This window comes from Pogona vitticeps, chromosome 4, assembly GCF_051106095.1.
Source record: "Pogona vitticeps strain Pit_001003342236 chromosome 4, PviZW2.1, whole genome shotgun sequence".
Taxonomy (NCBI): domain Eukaryota; kingdom Metazoa; phylum Chordata; class Lepidosauria; order Squamata; family Agamidae; genus Pogona; species Pogona vitticeps.
The window spans coordinates 168,968,447-168,985,773 of record NC_135786.1 but is presented as its reverse complement, the minus strand read 5'-3'; the positions used below and the strand labels follow the sequence as shown (position 1 = coordinate 168,985,773).

Genomic DNA, 17,327 nt, shown 5'->3' with positions numbered 1-17,327 from the left:
AAGTTGCCTGCTGCATTTTTTGGGGGCCCTGTTAAGTAGGTCAAAGGGAACACACACTTAGTCACTGCTATGTCAGAGCATATATTTGTTACGTCTCATTTACATTTGTACCAGTTTCACATTTCATTTTTTCCTCTACTTCATCTTTGTTTCCTTTTCTGCCTTTTTAGAGAATGAAAAAAAAAACTTACCACCCACGGAATACACTTACCCACGCTCTTCAGTAATTTCCCCCTCATCTTCTTCTACTTTCCCTTTTTTCCCTCTAAGATATTCTGTAACTGAATTACCCAACTAAATGCCTTCCTTTTCCCTTTTGTTCTCTCACCCTGAGGCTGAATCACAAATTACTGGTTAGATGAACATTGTATTACATTTGCATTGTCGTAGGAGGATCAAACAGTCATAAGTGAGATTAAACAGGCCATAACTTTACTGAAGGAACAAAAGTTATGTTGTGTGAGATAGCTACTTCATTCTCTCTAATGATAGGTCTGGCCCTAAAAGCAACTTGGAAGATGGGCATTATATTGGTATTATAATGCAGGGAGACACAATGATTCACTAGAGCCTTCACTCAGTGTATGCAAAATTCAGAATAAACTGAGAATCACCTATAACAAAATACAGTGTGGCAGACACATCCTTTAGGGAAACAGCCACTTGGCAGAACCAACATGGCACTCCTTGTAGACTGGAGACAGTCATTCTAGCATAACTCTGCACAAATTTCTTTTGTTCTCCTCTCTGGTCTTCTGGTCAAACAGGGTATACTGGGTTTTGCAGGAACACAAATACTAGAAACAGAGATTATACCAGGAACAGTTTTCTTACCAGAAGAAACAATGCCTCGGGTGCAAATAAAATCTGTTGTTTTTTTTTTAAATGTGTAATTAGTCCTTTTCTAGTCCTTTGATCTCTGGAGCATTTTCATACTTACCTTTGCAGTGGGTTTTATCTAATACTTAAATGTATGTGTGTGTGTGTGTGCACGTGTGCACGTGTGTGAATGTATTTTCCTCTGACACCCACATAACACACAGCTGTTTCTTCAAACATAAATGTGTCCAAATCTACTGCTGCCCAAAGGACACTCCAGGATGAGTCACCCAAAAGAGCTCAGAGTGTCAAGCTTTTTCTGTTCTTCCCACTCTGGATATGGAGAAACCATTCGGCAAAGGAGTTTCCCCTCTTCCACGCCAGGAGTTTTCCTCTCTTTTTGCTTTCCCCTCCCAAGTGTCTTCCGAAATCCAGGCTGCAGAAGCGTCTGTTGAAACAGATCCAAGAACTTACTGCAAGACCACATGCACTTCCAGACTTAACCAAGAGGAGTGGGAAAACAAACCACAGCTGCTCAAGTAAAGCAGTATCCATGAGCTGGCTCTTTAGCCCGTTGAAATCACCCCCTGGCTAAGAGCATGGCTTTTTTTAAAAAAAAAAGCTAACTTGGGCAATTTAACAGCTTTTCCAGACTTAGCTTGGCAGCTGCGCAGGAAGCCTAATCTACGCCATCTTATTGCATCCTCTTCTCTCCCTCACACACAGACTCACTTTCAGAGCAGAACTATTTGAGCAGAAAGAAGGCGTACCGAAAGAGCATTTCAAATCATGTGTCTGTCACATTAAATGTCAAGCCTTTATGCTCACACTTTATAAAAGAACACCTTCCTGGGATGGGGGTGCAGTGAAGGGGGGCAGTGAAGTCCTCTGAGCAATTCTCTGCCGTATTTCAGACCTGGACACTCTCACCAGGGTCCCTATGTATGTGTATGATCACCAATATGGCTCAACCCATAAAGAAGAAATATCACTATAATAACACCATCTGGAAAGCTGAAACTTGAGCAAATCTATTTTGAGCTACAGATAAAATTGTTTTCACTTACAGGTAGCAGCAACACACAGTGGAGGCTGCTCTCTTAGAACGGAGAAGTTGTGCCCCCCGGTGGCCAACAAGGATGGTAAAGCCCACACTAGAGATTTCCCGTTGTTGTTTCTGGTGCTGTTGTTTCATTTCGACTGCAATATGAAGAGTTTCCCAAAAATTCCCCTGAATTCTGGGAGCTCCAGAGCACAGAACCATACTTGCCAACACCTATATTTTGCTCACCTGGATCAAGACTGAATGGTACTGAAGCCTCAATTCCTGCAGCAATGCATTCTGGGAGTGGTAGTCTCACCTCTGCTTAGCTTCTAATGAGACTACCAGTCCCAGAAAGCATTGCAGCAGCTTTCTCCTAGGAAGTACTGGAGCAGGAAATGAATACTCAATGCTATCCATCAACTCTCAGATTTCTACCCTGGGGAACTCTTGGAGAATTTTGAAGGAGGGCAGTCCAAAAACAAAAACAAATGGTGCATTCTTTGGTCACAGAGAATCAAATATGATAATGTGGAAGCCTACTGAACGAAAAGAAAAGAAAAATATTATTCCTTAGCTGAGTTGTACAGTGGTGCCTTGACTTAACGAACTTAATCTGTTCCAGAAGATGGGCGTAAGTTGAAATGGTCGTAAATTGAAGCACCATTTCCCATTGAAATGCATTGAAATGCAATTAATCCATTTGGGCCGAAGGAAAAAAAAATCACTGCAAGACCCATCAGAAATGTGATTAATCCCTTCCGGCTGAAGAGGAGAGAAAAAAAGAAAAGCAAGCAGAGCATGCAAAAAGCAATACAAAAAGCAAGCAAAGCATGCAAGACAGATTGGAAATGGGGGAAAGCAATGCAAAAAACAAGTGAAGCATGCAAGATAGATTGGAAATGGGAAAAAAGCAATGCAAAAAGCAAGCAAGACAGATTGGAAATGGGGAAAGAGCAATGCAAAAAGCAAGCAAAGCATGCAAGACAGATGAGAAATGGGGGAAAAGCAAAGCACCAACAAACAAACCTCCCAATTGGAAATGGGGGGGAAAAACTCCGAAAAGCAACCAACCCCCCCAAGACCCATCGGAAATGGGGGAAAACCCAAAAAACAAACCCCCCAAGACCCATCACAGCACAGAAACATAATCCCCCCAGCTCAAAACCACGCTGCAAAAACAACCAGAACAGTTTTTAAAAAGCAGAAAACAGCACCTTACCTTACCAGGCAGCCTCCTCTGATTGCACACTCTCTAACTGCTGGAGCAAAAGAGCTACAAAGAAGCAGCCTTGTCGCCACCTACAGTTAGCAATTTGAATTTCCCGCCTTTTTTCCATGCCTTTTTTTTGTTCATAACTCGAAGCTCCGGTCGCAAGTAGAAGGAAAATTTTGTGGCCGGAGCGGGTTATGACTCAAAATGGCTGTAAGTAGGGATGTTCATAAGTTGAGGCACCACTGTAAATTAAATGCTAAGGAGGAACTACAATTTTATGACAACAGAGAAAGAATAGTGGGGAGCAAAGTTAGCTACTCCTATATGTACTGACGGCTTTGAACTCTTTTCCATTGGTCAACTTGATTTACCAGTTGCAAAGGTCACCATCTGGAATTCACTTTCTCCCTTACATATATTTTCTTGTTTCCAGCTGCTATGAAATGGGTTCTGTACCATTTATATGAGCTGTTCAAAAGATCAGCAAGAAAGCTGGGATATATAATACCAAATAACTAAATAAATGAATTCTACCAACACTTTACTGAGTGAGAAGTTACACGTTTGTAACATATACTATGTGTAACAGCCACAAAATGTAAACGCCTAACAGGTCTCCAAAGCAAATAAACAGGAAGGCTCTAGAACTTGCTACAGAATTCTGGGAACTGCAGCCCAAAACATCTCAAAGGCACCAGGTCTGGAACATTTACAATAATAGAAACAGTAATCATCCATGACTGGCCCTACCTTTACGTACCTTGAGGTGAGTGCCTCAGGTAGCCCATACTGGATTCTGTGCATGGAACAGCAACACCAGCAGTAGTGACTGTTCCCCAGTGCCAAAGGATAGACCTTTCAAAATACTCCAGATAAACTGGTCTATACTTTTTGAGACAGGAGAAGGCAGCCTGCAGCCCTCAAGATGGACTGCAATATGTATTATCTTCCACCTCTGGCTATGTTGGCTAAAGCTAATGGAAGGTGCAGTCCAACAACATCTGGAAAGTTACAAGTTGACTACCCCTGCTCAAAGCCACCCTCTTGTCCTACAAAAAGCTGTCCCATCACCTCTGTTGAATTAAAATTGAAGTGCCAGTCTAACTAGCTACTGAAGTTGCAATGGAAGGGTGGAGCACCAACTTGTCTTCACTTCAGGCCGCAAAATATCTTAGAGCACAGCAGGTGTCACCATTTAAAGTCAAACTCATGTCAACTTCAAAAATTACAAACAATAAAATACTTTTACATACAATTAAGTCTGCAAGTAGATGTTGTTAAGAGCTCATATAACCAACAGATAACAAGAGGATATTCTGTTTACTTTTTCTATTTACTATAGACATTATCTTTCTTCCCCTATGTTGTTAGGTTCCGATCCCCCCCCTCCAATTATACAAACTGTTCTTCTTCCATCAGTCACAGGTTTAGAATAAGTACAGTGATGGCCCAACAGGTGGCATTCCAGGAAATGTCATGGAATGCAAAAATAGTCCTGTTGCACCTTAAAAGTCTTACAGGTTTTATTTGACATATTTCTGTGGACTGCAGCCCATTTCTTCAGCTGCGCAGCATGATCATCCTCTGTACATCTGAGGAAGTGGACAACAGGCCATGAAATCTTACACCAGACAAAACTAGCCTGTCATTGAAGTGCCACAAAATTCCTTGTTTTTGCTGCAGTGAACTAACATGGAAAATTTATATCATGCAAACGCTTTTAGAGAGGCAGCAAGGTTGGCATGTTTTGGCAAGAGTCATACCACAACACATACAAAACAAAAACAGAAATGTTCTGGCACCTTCAAAATAAACATTTATTTCACTCTGCCTTTCAATATGTCAATCCCTGAGCTTTCATAGATTACCTCAGACACATAGAGCACAATATTTAGGCCACAGGTTTATGTACACGGCTGTGGGGGTGGGGACTATATAAAACAGGATATAGAAGGTGACAGTGGCATGGTTAACACTGTGAATTAACTTTCAATAGCATTATCAAAGCATGTCAGAAACATTAAAGCATTGATTACACAAGCATCTTGGTCATACCTAGAATATTTAATTTGTCTCTTAGTTACTAGGCTATTGTTAGGCTTTGAAGTGTAGATGCAAATGACTTTTATTTTCAGGACTTAGCAAGTTCCCTGTGTATCTCATTATGTGTCAGCCACTATGAAAAGAAGGACATGAATGAAATGAGATGCTAACTACCACTGTGAATCATGGGATATCATCGCAGATATACACTGGAGATGGTTGTGCTGGAACTGCAGCGGTGTGCTCTGTGCACATTCTATGGTGTCTCCTATGGCCACAGCCTAGGACTAGTTTTAAACCACTAAATTTAGAAGTCCTCTGTGTGACATGACTCTATTGGCATTTTCAATGCCATTCTGATCTTGGGGACATGGGAGCAGGACCCCCAAAAGAACTATCAGAAATGCAAGTTTTTAAGGGTGCTTGGGGAAAATGTGTGCAAACGATCCATAGCTCATTTTCTCATTTTTGCGTATCTTTGTAAGTCTGAATCAACTTGATGTTGATGTTGTTGCTGTTATGCTGTCATTGTTACTCTTTTGGGGATAGCCACACTGGATAAACATTTTAGTATCAACTGCCTATTCTGCAATCTAATGTGAACACAGCTAAGAATCAGACCCAAATGAATGCTGAGGCTCTAACTTCAGGGTAAAACTGCTTAGACTGCATACTTGGTGCTGGTTAGGGATTAATTTTTCCACAAAATGAATTCCTCAATATTATGAAAACTTGTTTGCTCTCTCTGTGTTTATGTTTACAAACTCACACACACATATGCATTTTTGTATGTATGTATATATGTTTCAGTCTTTGTTTAGAGGCCAACTTTAGCTATGCTGGGAGAATATACAAAAGTCTCAAGTGTATATATAAGTGTGATGATAATTAGATACTTACGTCAGTACACTAATACCCTGGTTAAAATTCAGGGTCTGTTCCTAGAAGGTAGAGCACTCACAAAAATAGCAGTAAACAGGGGCATTGTGACATTGCACATCATTGGACAGGTGAAAATACAAATGGAAGTTTGAGTCAGTTCTAGGTCTGTAGCTCTGGAAGAAGGGGAGGAGAAGGAGGGAAGCAGAAGGACAAATATGAAAGAAGGGGGTGTGGTGTATGTGAAGAAGAGCAAGGGGGTCCAAAAAGGAAATGAGAGAGAGAGAGAGAGAGAGAGAGAGAGAGAGAGGATGTACTTGGTGTGTTAATCACTTTTGCCACATGGGGAAGGGCTGGCAAGTGAGGTGGGGCTGTTGTGTGGATGTGTGGATAGTGTGTTTTGTTTCTGTTTGGGAGAGTGTGTTTCAAAGGAAGCTGGGGGAGGGTCAAAGAGAAAGAAAAGGAGAGGAAGAAAAGAGGGACACTTCACCTGAAGTAAATACCAGCTCTTGAGAAGGTAATGAAAAGTACATTAAAACAAAAAGTGGAACAGTGTTAAGAGGGGTATTACTGTACTATGTTGACAATTTCCACACAAACAACTACAGTTGTGCAAATACTTGTGCTATTTATTGAGGTTTGTTTTGTGATTGGTTGCACAATTGAGAGCACAACCTCCATAGAACTAGCTTTACACTAGATACCCTGCCAAACAGCACAAGTGCTTGCTCAAGATCAGTGGTGCATGCAGAAACCCAGTCAAATTTTCTGGCTTTAAACTCATAAAATGAGAACAAAACTACAAGTTGTGCCTGACATTATGTGCAGATGAAAATGCAGATTTTTCTTTAGAAAAAAATTACATGCCTAATAAAGCTGTTTTACAAGGTAAGGCTTTTTTAAAAAATAACAACTCTTGGAAGCTGTGCGTGTGTTGGAAAGGGTTTCTCTTGAAATCCTGCAGATGTCTGTGTGTTTGGAAGTGGATACTCCTGGGAAGGGTGGGGGTGGGGAACAGTAACTTTCTATTTCTTCATAATACCAAAAAAAAAAAAAAACCCACCAAACACCTCTCTCACACATGCATAATTTATTGCGCCTCTGAGACCTCAAAAAGTGATTATCTTTTTCAGCTGGAATAGAATTATCAAGTACCATGCAGAGAAAAATACTTCACTGTAGAATTGACTCCATTATTTTCTGGGCCAGATACAGTACGTATGTAGAATTTTGCACCATTTTTCTCAATATTCACATAATCTGTCTTTAGAGTCCAGCTAAAATTGGAACTGTACATGCTGGGTAAATTTGACTTCAGTGAAACCATGGTTGTTTTTACTCTTTCCAGTCCTGAAACCATTTTGATTTAAAAAAAGCAAAACACACCAACATATAGGCGAAATGTTTATATGAACAACAGTGCAACTCCACGGTTTTACTAAGTATTCCGCAGACGGCAATGAAAACACTGGAGTGCTACTGAGAGGCTAGTATTACTCTACATACATACTGTAAATATCGGATAAAAGGCCAGCCAGCAGCTTTTATGTATAGTCTCACATAACCAATGGTAAGAGATGACAGGAGTTTCAGCCCAACAACATCTAGAGAGTCACAAGTTGCCTAACTCCTTCTATAAATAGGCTTACCAGTAGGAAATGATGAGATAGAAGAGCTAGGAGACGTACTAAAACCATAAAGTTTATGGGGGGGTGCATTCCACCAAGGTATGGGGACTAGAGATGGGCACAAACCGCTGTTCAGTTTGGCGGCATAGCTTCTTCCATGGGTGCCCTGACTTCCCAGCCTTGCCTCCTCAGGTGGGTGCCCACTCAAAGGCAGTGCCTAGAGGAGGCAAGGTTTGGAAGCTGTGCCATGACATCTGAGTGGGTATCCATCTGAGGCAGGATTGGGAAGCTGCGGCACCCACAGAAGAAGCCATGTTAAACCACTGAGCTGTGGAATGGCGGTTCGTGCCCATTTCAAATAGGACAAAATGGTTTATGTATTTATCAAAGGATCTCAAGGCAGGAAACAATCAGTGAAAACAGTTTAATTAAAATTATGAAACCACAACAACAAACAACACACAAATACATTAGCAGCAGTAAGTGAAAACCAAGCTAGGGGAATCACAAAAACTCTGATAAACTGGATAAACAGATAGGTCTTCACCTATTGAAACAAGGCCAATATATTGTTTCGTTTTTTATTGTAAGCTACCTTGGATCTTCTTGAGGAAAAAGGTGGGGTATACATATTTTAAATAAATAAGCAATAAAGAAACAAACAAGAAGGTTACAGATACCTTTTGCTGCTTGAGCTAGCCTATGTTTTCCCATCTCAGAATGTTCATGAATTAAAGTAAATCACAACCTTGATATTTAAGAACTGATGTTCCGAAGGGAACACACATTTTAAAAAAGAATTACATGGGAACAGCATGGGTTTCAACTGCTCATGTTTGAGGAACTTTGTAGATCGCCAACCTGTAGACTGCAGAATCCACAATTTTAGGAGTTTGTGAGAGTATCGCACTAGGGCTACAGTCCATAAAAGGTAAAGGTTCCCTTTGATGGTTGTTGTGGGTTTTTCGGGCTCTTTGACCATGTTCTGAATGTTGTTCCTCCTAACGTTTCGCCTGTCTCTGTGGCCAGCATCTTAGTGGATTTGATCTGAAGATGCCGGCCAACAGAGACTGACGAAATGTTAGGAAGAACAACCTTGAGAACATGGCCAAAGAGTCCGAAAAACCCACAACAACCATTAGATCCCAGCCGTGAAAGCCTTCGCGAATACATTCCCCTTAACATTTTTTAGTCCAGTCGTGTCCGATTCTAGGGGGCGATGCTCATCCCGTTTTCAAGCCGTAAAGCCCGCGCTTGTCTGAAGACAGTTTCCGTTGTCACGTGGCCAGCGTGACTAGGGAACGGTGTTTTACCTTCACACCGAGGTGTTACCTATTTATCTACTCACGTTTGCATGCTTTCAAACTGCTAGGTTGGCGAGGAGCTGGGACAAAGCAACAGGAGCTCACTCCGTCATGTGGATTCGATCTTACGAATGCTGGTCTTCTGACCCTTCAGCACAGAGGTTTCTGCAGTTTAGACCCCAGTGCCACCACGTCCCTACATTGCTCAATTGACCAAACAAGAACAAGAATATGGCAATTATGATTTTTTTTAAAAAAATAATTCCTTAATTTATGATCGTATAAATATATCTTACTATCTCCCCAGAAAATTGAACATTATGAACTACCACAGCCTGTAGGTGCTTTTGATGAAAACACAACTGGAATTGAATTCACTTTTTTCTTCCACTCTTCCCAGCCCCCGCCCCCATGTTACATTTCTATCCAAAATGACGGGACTGTGCAACGCAGATGGAAGCAAGAACAAGAGATGTCCCAAACCTAAAGAAAATCAGCCATGAGGGATGGCAAATGGCAGCAGTCTCATTCTCACTTATACAGAAACACTGCAGAGATTATTTCTTAGCCACACCTACAGCTTTGTTTATCAGGAAGCAGAGCAAAGAGTGAAAAAGGAATAAATTAACATTGCCCTCTAATTTTATAACTGTTTCAACTCAACTGAATATATCCAAAGGTATCTCCTCTGAACCATCCAATAAATCTTATTGAGTTCTTATCTCCTTCCTCCCCCACATCTACTCCACTACCTCTATCAGGCTCCTTTTTTTAGTTTGGTGGTTGTTTAGGAATGATGGGTTTGAACCCGGCAGAGACTACAACTACATTGGAAAATACTTTGCAAATTGCTCCAGAATTGGCACAGATGAATTTGAAGTATGTTGCAGTGATCACACGGTGTAAAGGTCAATGCAAATCAGCCCATCCTTTCCCCTCCTTCCAATCTGTTCTTTTCCCCCTTTGCTGCTGGAGAAATCTACTTTTTATAACTGCAACGATTCAAACAGTGTTTTGGCTGTGTGATTGTTTGTTTTATTCTACAAAAGGATATGAGAACACGACTTGGGCGGTTTTCTGCTGAAGTAGTAAGTTGGAGTGTGGTGTTTGAACACAGCAAGGAACACTCACTTCCATGATATTTCTCTCTAGTTGCTCCTAAGTAATTTTATTTTTTAAACTATTGAGTCTAGCGCTATATCAGTTTATCACTGCATTGTTACATTAGTTTAGTGCTAGATTACCTCTGCACAGATTTATGAGTAGCAGCTATGAATAGCTTTACCCTCTATGATGTTGTCTAATTCTTTTTTTTTAAACCATCCAAACGGTCGGATTTGTCTCATGTGGAATCAGTTCCATGGAAGTCATTCCTTTACTTCTCACCACACATCTTCACAGATGATCCTGAGTTCTATTAGTATGGGACAGGCAGCCTAGTGACCTTCCTTCATTGATGACTGCCTTGAACCCCATGATTATTTTGGTTGTGCCTTTGTGCATCTTCCCCAGCTCTACATGGGATTTTCCCTTTCCATATCCTTTTACAACAGCAACATACTCTGTCAACATGTTCCTCAGGCTACCTTAATGTCAAGATCTCTCTCTCTCTTTCTCTCTCTCTTCATCACTCATTGCTAGCTCAAATGCCATCATTTACTTACTGAGTGACTGATCTGATTCAGTGTGCATCACTTTACATTGCCCACACTGAACCTCATTTGTTATTTTAATACCCATTTTCCAGTTTAGATCAATCTTCTTGGAGCTTTTTGTAATCTATCCTTTTTCCCATTTTTCCTTTTGGTGTGACTTGACAGCCATGTTAACTTGGCCTGGATCAGGCTATACAGTATCATGCTAAACAAGGTTGCTTTGAACCACATGTCATTTGGGGTGATCTTTACATCCACATGCAAGATTTGACCACAGCATACCTCACACAACCCTATCTAGCCTTTCTTCCCTTTTAAAGGGAAAGGGGGGGGGGAGAAACAATAACAACAAAAGTCCCATTCCTTGTTCCTTCCTGTCTCCTCCTCTGTGCTTTGTTTATATCATATCAGTGCTGCCTTACAAGGGCTTTTTTTAAAAAAAAAACATTGCTTCCTCTCTCTCCCCCTTCATGGGGGAGTGGGAGGAAGCTTTCACTTCCCAAGATACTGAAGTGGATTAAGCAAAGGAACAGTTTAAGCCACCTGCTTTGGTTCGATTCCCCTCTAGATAAACCCTGAGTTAAGTGTCATGAAGTTTCAACCAATTTATAGCAACCCTAATAGGGCTGTTAAGATGAGTGTGATATTTGAGAAGTAGTTTTACCAGTTTCATGCATAACCCAGTGAGTTTCCATGGCTGAGCAGGGTCTAGTCCATCACCCTATCCACTACACCACACTAAATCATTTAATGTTATCCAAATCCAGGTCATTTACAGATATGTTGGAAAAGCAACAATCCCAAAACACATACTAACATTTCTCATGTATATCAGATGGATTATTTTAGGATTATCTTAGTCTCCATTTAATCTCTATATTTTGTAAATTTTTTAATGACTGGAGAAACGCATGTCAGGTTAATCCACTCAAGGCGCCTTACTGAGTTCCTCATCTGGAACACCACAGAAAAATGAAGACCTATAGAAAATGTATGTAAAATCTGATGACATATTTCTCATGCTAATAGGCATGAATTGTACCATTAGGAAAAGGAATGGAGGGCATGTGCTTTTCAACTTCTACAATGTGTTGTGATTTTTAAGTGAGTTCTAAATAAACCGGGGGGGGGGGCTCTTATATCACACATAGGTGCACACAGATCACAATGTCAGCAAGTCACTTCTATTCAATCATCCTACTCTCCCTGTAAAGCAGTGTTCTCTTCTTTTTTCTTATTGCTACTACCTTCCATGCTATGCCATGTCCTGCCATTCCAAGTCTATCCTTAATTACAAGACCCTACTTTGATCTTCACATTGGTCAGTGTGTTTTGATGAAGATCAGTGAGCCAGCTATCCTTACAGCTATTAAAATGAAGTAACAGTTTAGCACTGCTATTTTCTAGGGGCAGTATACCACTCAATAAGGTGAGCTTAGTGTCTTAGGCAGCAGATTTTGGTTGACCGTGAAAAGTCAGACCCTTATAGGATTTTCGGTACACAAAATACTCAGAAGGGGTTTATAAGTCTCTCCTTCTGCCAGTACTCTGGAATTGTGCAGCTTGCACAAGGCTACACAGATGGCACTGCACATAACTCCATCAGCTATCCACCCTCCAGATGATCTTGGCCAACCCTTCTCCCAGAAGGCACAGTGAGATTTGAACTCTCAGCCTCAGGTCCAGAGTCAGGAACTCCAACTCACTGAGCTATACCACCTCTCTGTCCTGCTGCATAAGATAGCAGAATTACATGTTGATCAGTACCAGTGTTTGGGAAAGCTTCCTCATGCTGCAGTAAATTTCAAATTCCAGAGCTGGCTTAGACTATGCTGCTCCCTCAAGAAAAGAACAAATCAAACCTACCCACTGCTGTTCAAGTCATGGTGCATACCATCCAAAGGCAGATAACTATGTTGAGCTATTGGTTAGAACACCGTTCCCCAACCCCTGGTCCGCAGCCCGGTACTGGTCCATGGCATGGGCCAGACCGGGCCGCTGAGAGAGACCTCCCGCTGCTGCCCCGCGTGCACCCACCCCTGCGCCGCCCATTTGTACCTGCGCACGTGCTCCGGCATGCCCGCATGAGCGCCACATTGCCATTTGTACATGTGTGCAGGTGCGTGCAGGCCCACATGTGCATGCACTGCTGTTTGTGCATGTGCACAGGTACTCATGTACATGTGAAAAATGGCATTGCACGCTCATGCGGGCCCACATGCATCCGTGTGCATGTGCAAATGGTGGTGCACCACCTGTGCAGGCCCACGCATGCCCGTGCAAGAGCACACACATGCTTGTTTGTGCATCTGCACAAGCGCAGGGGGTGCCCCGCCTTCCCCAGCCGGTCCGCAGACCGGAAAAGGTTGGGGAACGCTGGGTTAGAACATCTCTTCCTATAAAAAGGCAAGGACAGATGTAGCATTCATGAATATTTATATTGAAATTTGCATGCACCAATAGGAGTTGGTGGGGTTGGGGTTAAGTGGGGAAAAGAAAACAAGAGAGAGGGAGAGTAGAGTAGGCGGTTGAGAGTGGAGAAAGAAAGTTGTTTAGTTGAGAGTTGACAACATCGACTGGACTTTTGTCACTTGTAACAATAAACAATGTATACTTGGTTCTTAAATGATACATTGCCTGGACCTTTGTCATTAATAGTGAACAAAGTTGATGTTATCAACTGGTGGCAGCTGAACAACATGTAGTGTGTGCCTTTGCTTGGTGAAACGACCAAGGGCCACACAGACACATGACAACAACAAATTGAATAAGTACACATTTGCTGCCATCACATGACACCCAGAACCTGTTGCCTGTGATGGTTGCATCATCCTGTTGCATGGTAGGGCTGGCTTTGTGGATGCTGACGCTCACAGGAAGGCTGGTATTGAAGCAATGCTGACCAATATCAGCTGACTTTATTGGGCTTTCAAAGTACCAGCACATTTTCCCGTGTCACACATAAAAGTCTGATCTATATTTTTGTAGGAACCAAGCAAACCTGGAGGATCCCTCCAAGCAATGTTTGATTTATTTCTGCAGCCTAGAAGTATCTTGTAAGTTTTCCAAAAAGCAGCTGGATTTCATGCAGTCTACCTCATGGAAGGATTCTGTTTGGAAACGGACAGGACATTTATCTCACTTTTTTTTATGAAGTGCCGTTTTAACTAGTCCTAGTTTGCTTCATACATGGCTGCTTCAGGAAGCAGTGCGAGGAAGGGGGCAAAATGAATAAACAAACTGATTTTTCAGTGGAGGACAGAAAGGAAGGAAGGGAATGTGACTCACATGTGGTGTAGTTATTCACTCCAGTGAATTTCATTTTTCAACATTAAATATTACAGAGGTGCAAACTGTGATCTTCTTTGCCTGAATAGACGGCTACTCGAGACCTTAACGTCACTGCCTTCTTTATTTTGCTTTCACCAGAGACTTTCTCCAGTCTTCCTTTTACGGCTTTATGTAAACTCTGGGGTCCTGCTGGATGAAAGTGCTCTCTGTTTCGCAGCCCAGTTTGTGGCTTTTGGATTTCATAGCCCCCCCTTCCCCCAAATTACTTCATGATGATCCAGCGCACACATCATAGCCCAGAAACCACACGGGAGTTGTGTTGGTAAAGGAAGCTGAGAGTTGCTGAAGTAGCCAGACTGAAATTTATAGCAGTGACCTGGGCCCTGTCAAGCCTTTATGACAGTGTATAAAGTGAATTGCTGCTTAGTCACCAATTTGGTTGGCAAGATCAGTTGGATTAGGAAATACATAAAAGGTCAGACAGTAGGAGTTTGTCTAGACATCCTATTTTGGATTCTACAGGGCACTACGTGTTTCTGTGGCAACACTTGCAAAATACTCATATTTCAGTAATATTTTTAAAAGATTATACATAGGTGTATGTGTGTGTTTTCAGTAATAGGTTACATCATTCTTTAAAAAGGAAATTAGCTTTATTTACTCTGCTGCTTAGCTTATCAGTGGTAGGCAATTCCAGGAGGGAACGTAACTCACAAGCACACCCTCGTTCTCTCCCTCTCTCATGATCCTTCTACAAGGCTTTAGGCATTCAGTAATGGAAGGTGAGGTGATTCCCTCAGGGAAACCTTTGCAACACTTGGAGGACCCTGCAGAAATATAAGCAATGAAGATACGCCAAGGGGTAAGAGCTGCATGTTTTATTCTGGCCATTGGATGAAATTAATTTACAGTTCCCTAGCTTGCGGCTTGCACAGGCAGGACAGTGACCTTTCCCAAAGGGAAAGATAAAAACAAACCATCATGCCACCAGGTTCTTGTAAATAGCAAATCAAATTGGCGCAATTAAAAATGGCAGGAGATGGGGATTTTACAAGCATTCTATTCTGTTATGGTTTCAAACCAGTTTTTTAGAAGAAGGAAAAGGAGGAGGAAAAACAAATTTTGTGAACAAACTATTACAGTGAAGAAGTAAAAGCAACCTGCCAAGGAAAGTGGACTTCATGGACTGATTTCTAACTTCCATGACATTTTTATTATTGTTGTTGTTATTACTCCTTTCCCTCCTGCCCTCTTTCTTAAGTGAAAAATGGGAACATTTCCAAATTCAAACCCCTATGCTTCTCTCCCATCCTATTCTTTACATTTAACTGGGAAAAAATTATATATAAACTCCAAGAGCTTCACTGACATTAATTGGAATTTCTGAAGTTTTCCAAGCTGAATCACCCACACATACGCCAATTTACATGAAATAGAATGTAGCAACAAACCTTTTCTTTTCAAAACTAACACCAGATTTACATTGCCTGCTTGAGCAAAAGTTAATGAAAAATGAACACCCTAGACAAACATTTCAGCCATGGCAAGTTAAAGATTCAGACACATGTCATTATATCATCACGCCTGTCATATGGTTCTCAGAAAACAGCTTTAACATGAAATCAAAAGGCCTAGTATATATATTTCCCTAATATATATACTTCATCATAATAAGTCTTCTGAATAAGCATATAATCAAGCTGAAAGAATTCCTCATTGCTATCTGGTGACAGCAGCCACCTGAGGTCATGCGGTGGTTTCTCATGTGAGTATAAACTGCTTTACAACAATGTAATATAACAGCACTCTTCATCACACAGCTCAAATGGAACTTTGCAAAACTGGGTCACATTATCTCATTTTATAGGTACGTAACACGTGGGGGAATTAAGTTGATTATTTTTTTCTTTTCTTTTTTTAAAGCTAAATACCTGCAGTTCCTTTTTTTCTTTGAAGGGACCCACAACTGCTCACCCTTTCCCTTGCTGCTGCTTTCTCTGTTGCCTGTTTCAGGCTGGAATCTTCTTGGGCGGAGGAACAACTTTATTAAGTTTGCCTGCATATATGGCAGTCACTGTGAACTCCAGGGGTGTTGTGTAGATGTTGTGACAACCTCCACCACCATGAATGAAAGCCTAAGAATTTATGAACCAAGCAAACTCAAGGCCAAAATAATGTTGTGGTTAGAATGTTGGGCTGGGACTTGAACCTCATCTCCCAGATTAGATTCAAGTCCTCACTGAACCAGGACATTCACTGGGTGATTTGGGCCAATTGTTTTCATTTTCACTTTCTCTGTCTCTCAACGTGACCGAATTTTCAGGACTGTAGTATGGATAAAGTGGGGGGAAAGAGAGCCATGTAAGAGGTTCATGGGAGGAAATACAAGTCAGAAAAAAGAATGCTAAATAACTGCTACGGAGTGCCTTGTTTAGTTCAAGCCATCCTCATTTAGCTCTCTTGCTATTCTTCCTTGTTTATTTGGTCTTCATATTTTTGTCGTCAGTGATTACAAATGTTTTCCTGACAAACCTCTTATGCCACTAGAAATAAAAAAAATAACCATTGACATTTTCTCACTACATAATCACTTTCCATTGTTTGGTAAACATGTATGTGCAGGTATATATTTCTATTCAAAGTCTGACTGCCCATAGGGTTGAACCCAGACATTTTGGTGCCTCAAAAGGAGCAACAAATCTTGTTGCCCGCCACACAGACACACAACAAGATGTACAGAGGACAAAGACAACCAAATTATCTCAGCATCTGAGGCATAAAATCCTACCAGCATTTCTCACCTTCTTTGGCTATAAAGATACCAAATTTATAACTTAACCCTTGCTGTCTTTTTGTGGCATCCCATATCTACTGCCTGAGGGAGCCATATATGTAATATTGCTTAATGGTAAAGCTGGGCTTAGGATGCTGCTTCATGTATATATTTGTGAAACTACAAAAACAATACAAATGGGTATTTTTAGAAGCATTTGTTTTAAACATTCTATAACAGTCATAATAATGTTACCAACATACGTTGGTTTTGTTTTGTTTTGTTTTTTTCTCTCTCTCTCACTCACTCACTCACTCACACAGAGAGAGAGAGAGAGAGAGAGAGAGAGAGAGAGAGAGAGAGAGAGAGAGACTTTCTTTACAGTTCTATGAGCCTCGTAGCCACTGAGAGCTTCACAGATGTTCAGCAGCAGATACAGGTTCAGGAACTGTAGCTTGGAATAAACTGGACAATTGCAAAAGAGAGCAAGCACAGGAGAAGGCAATTCTTACAATGCAGAGAGAACGCTAGACAGAGATGGATGAAAAACTCTTTTATTTCATTTGATTTGCCCTCATAAATCTTCCCCCAGCTATTTTCTGCCCCTGTTCAGGCTTCTCAGACATGAATTGGCCATAGCTGTAGCATCGCCAACATGAAAATCCCTGCTCACCATC

At 41.3% G+C, this 17,327-nt stretch overlaps 2 long non-coding RNA genes across 2 annotated transcripts in view; both read right to left on the bottom strand.

Annotated features, from left to right (window-relative positions):
* The window catches only part of LOC144589239 (uncharacterized), a 701,357-nt gene that overhangs the window by 223,260 nt on the left and 460,770 nt on the right, over nucleotides 1-17,327 (bottom strand). The gene's annotated exons all lie outside the window — the stretch shown is intronic.
* LOC144589240 (uncharacterized) overlaps nucleotides 13,598-17,327 on the bottom strand; it is a 74,760-nt gene continuing 71,030 nt past the window's right edge. Inside the window, exon 2 of the long non-coding RNA XR_013545264.1 lies at nucleotides 13,598-14,704. This is a non-coding gene — a long non-coding RNA (uncharacterized LOC144589240). The remainder of the gene's footprint in view (nucleotides 14,705-17,327) is intronic.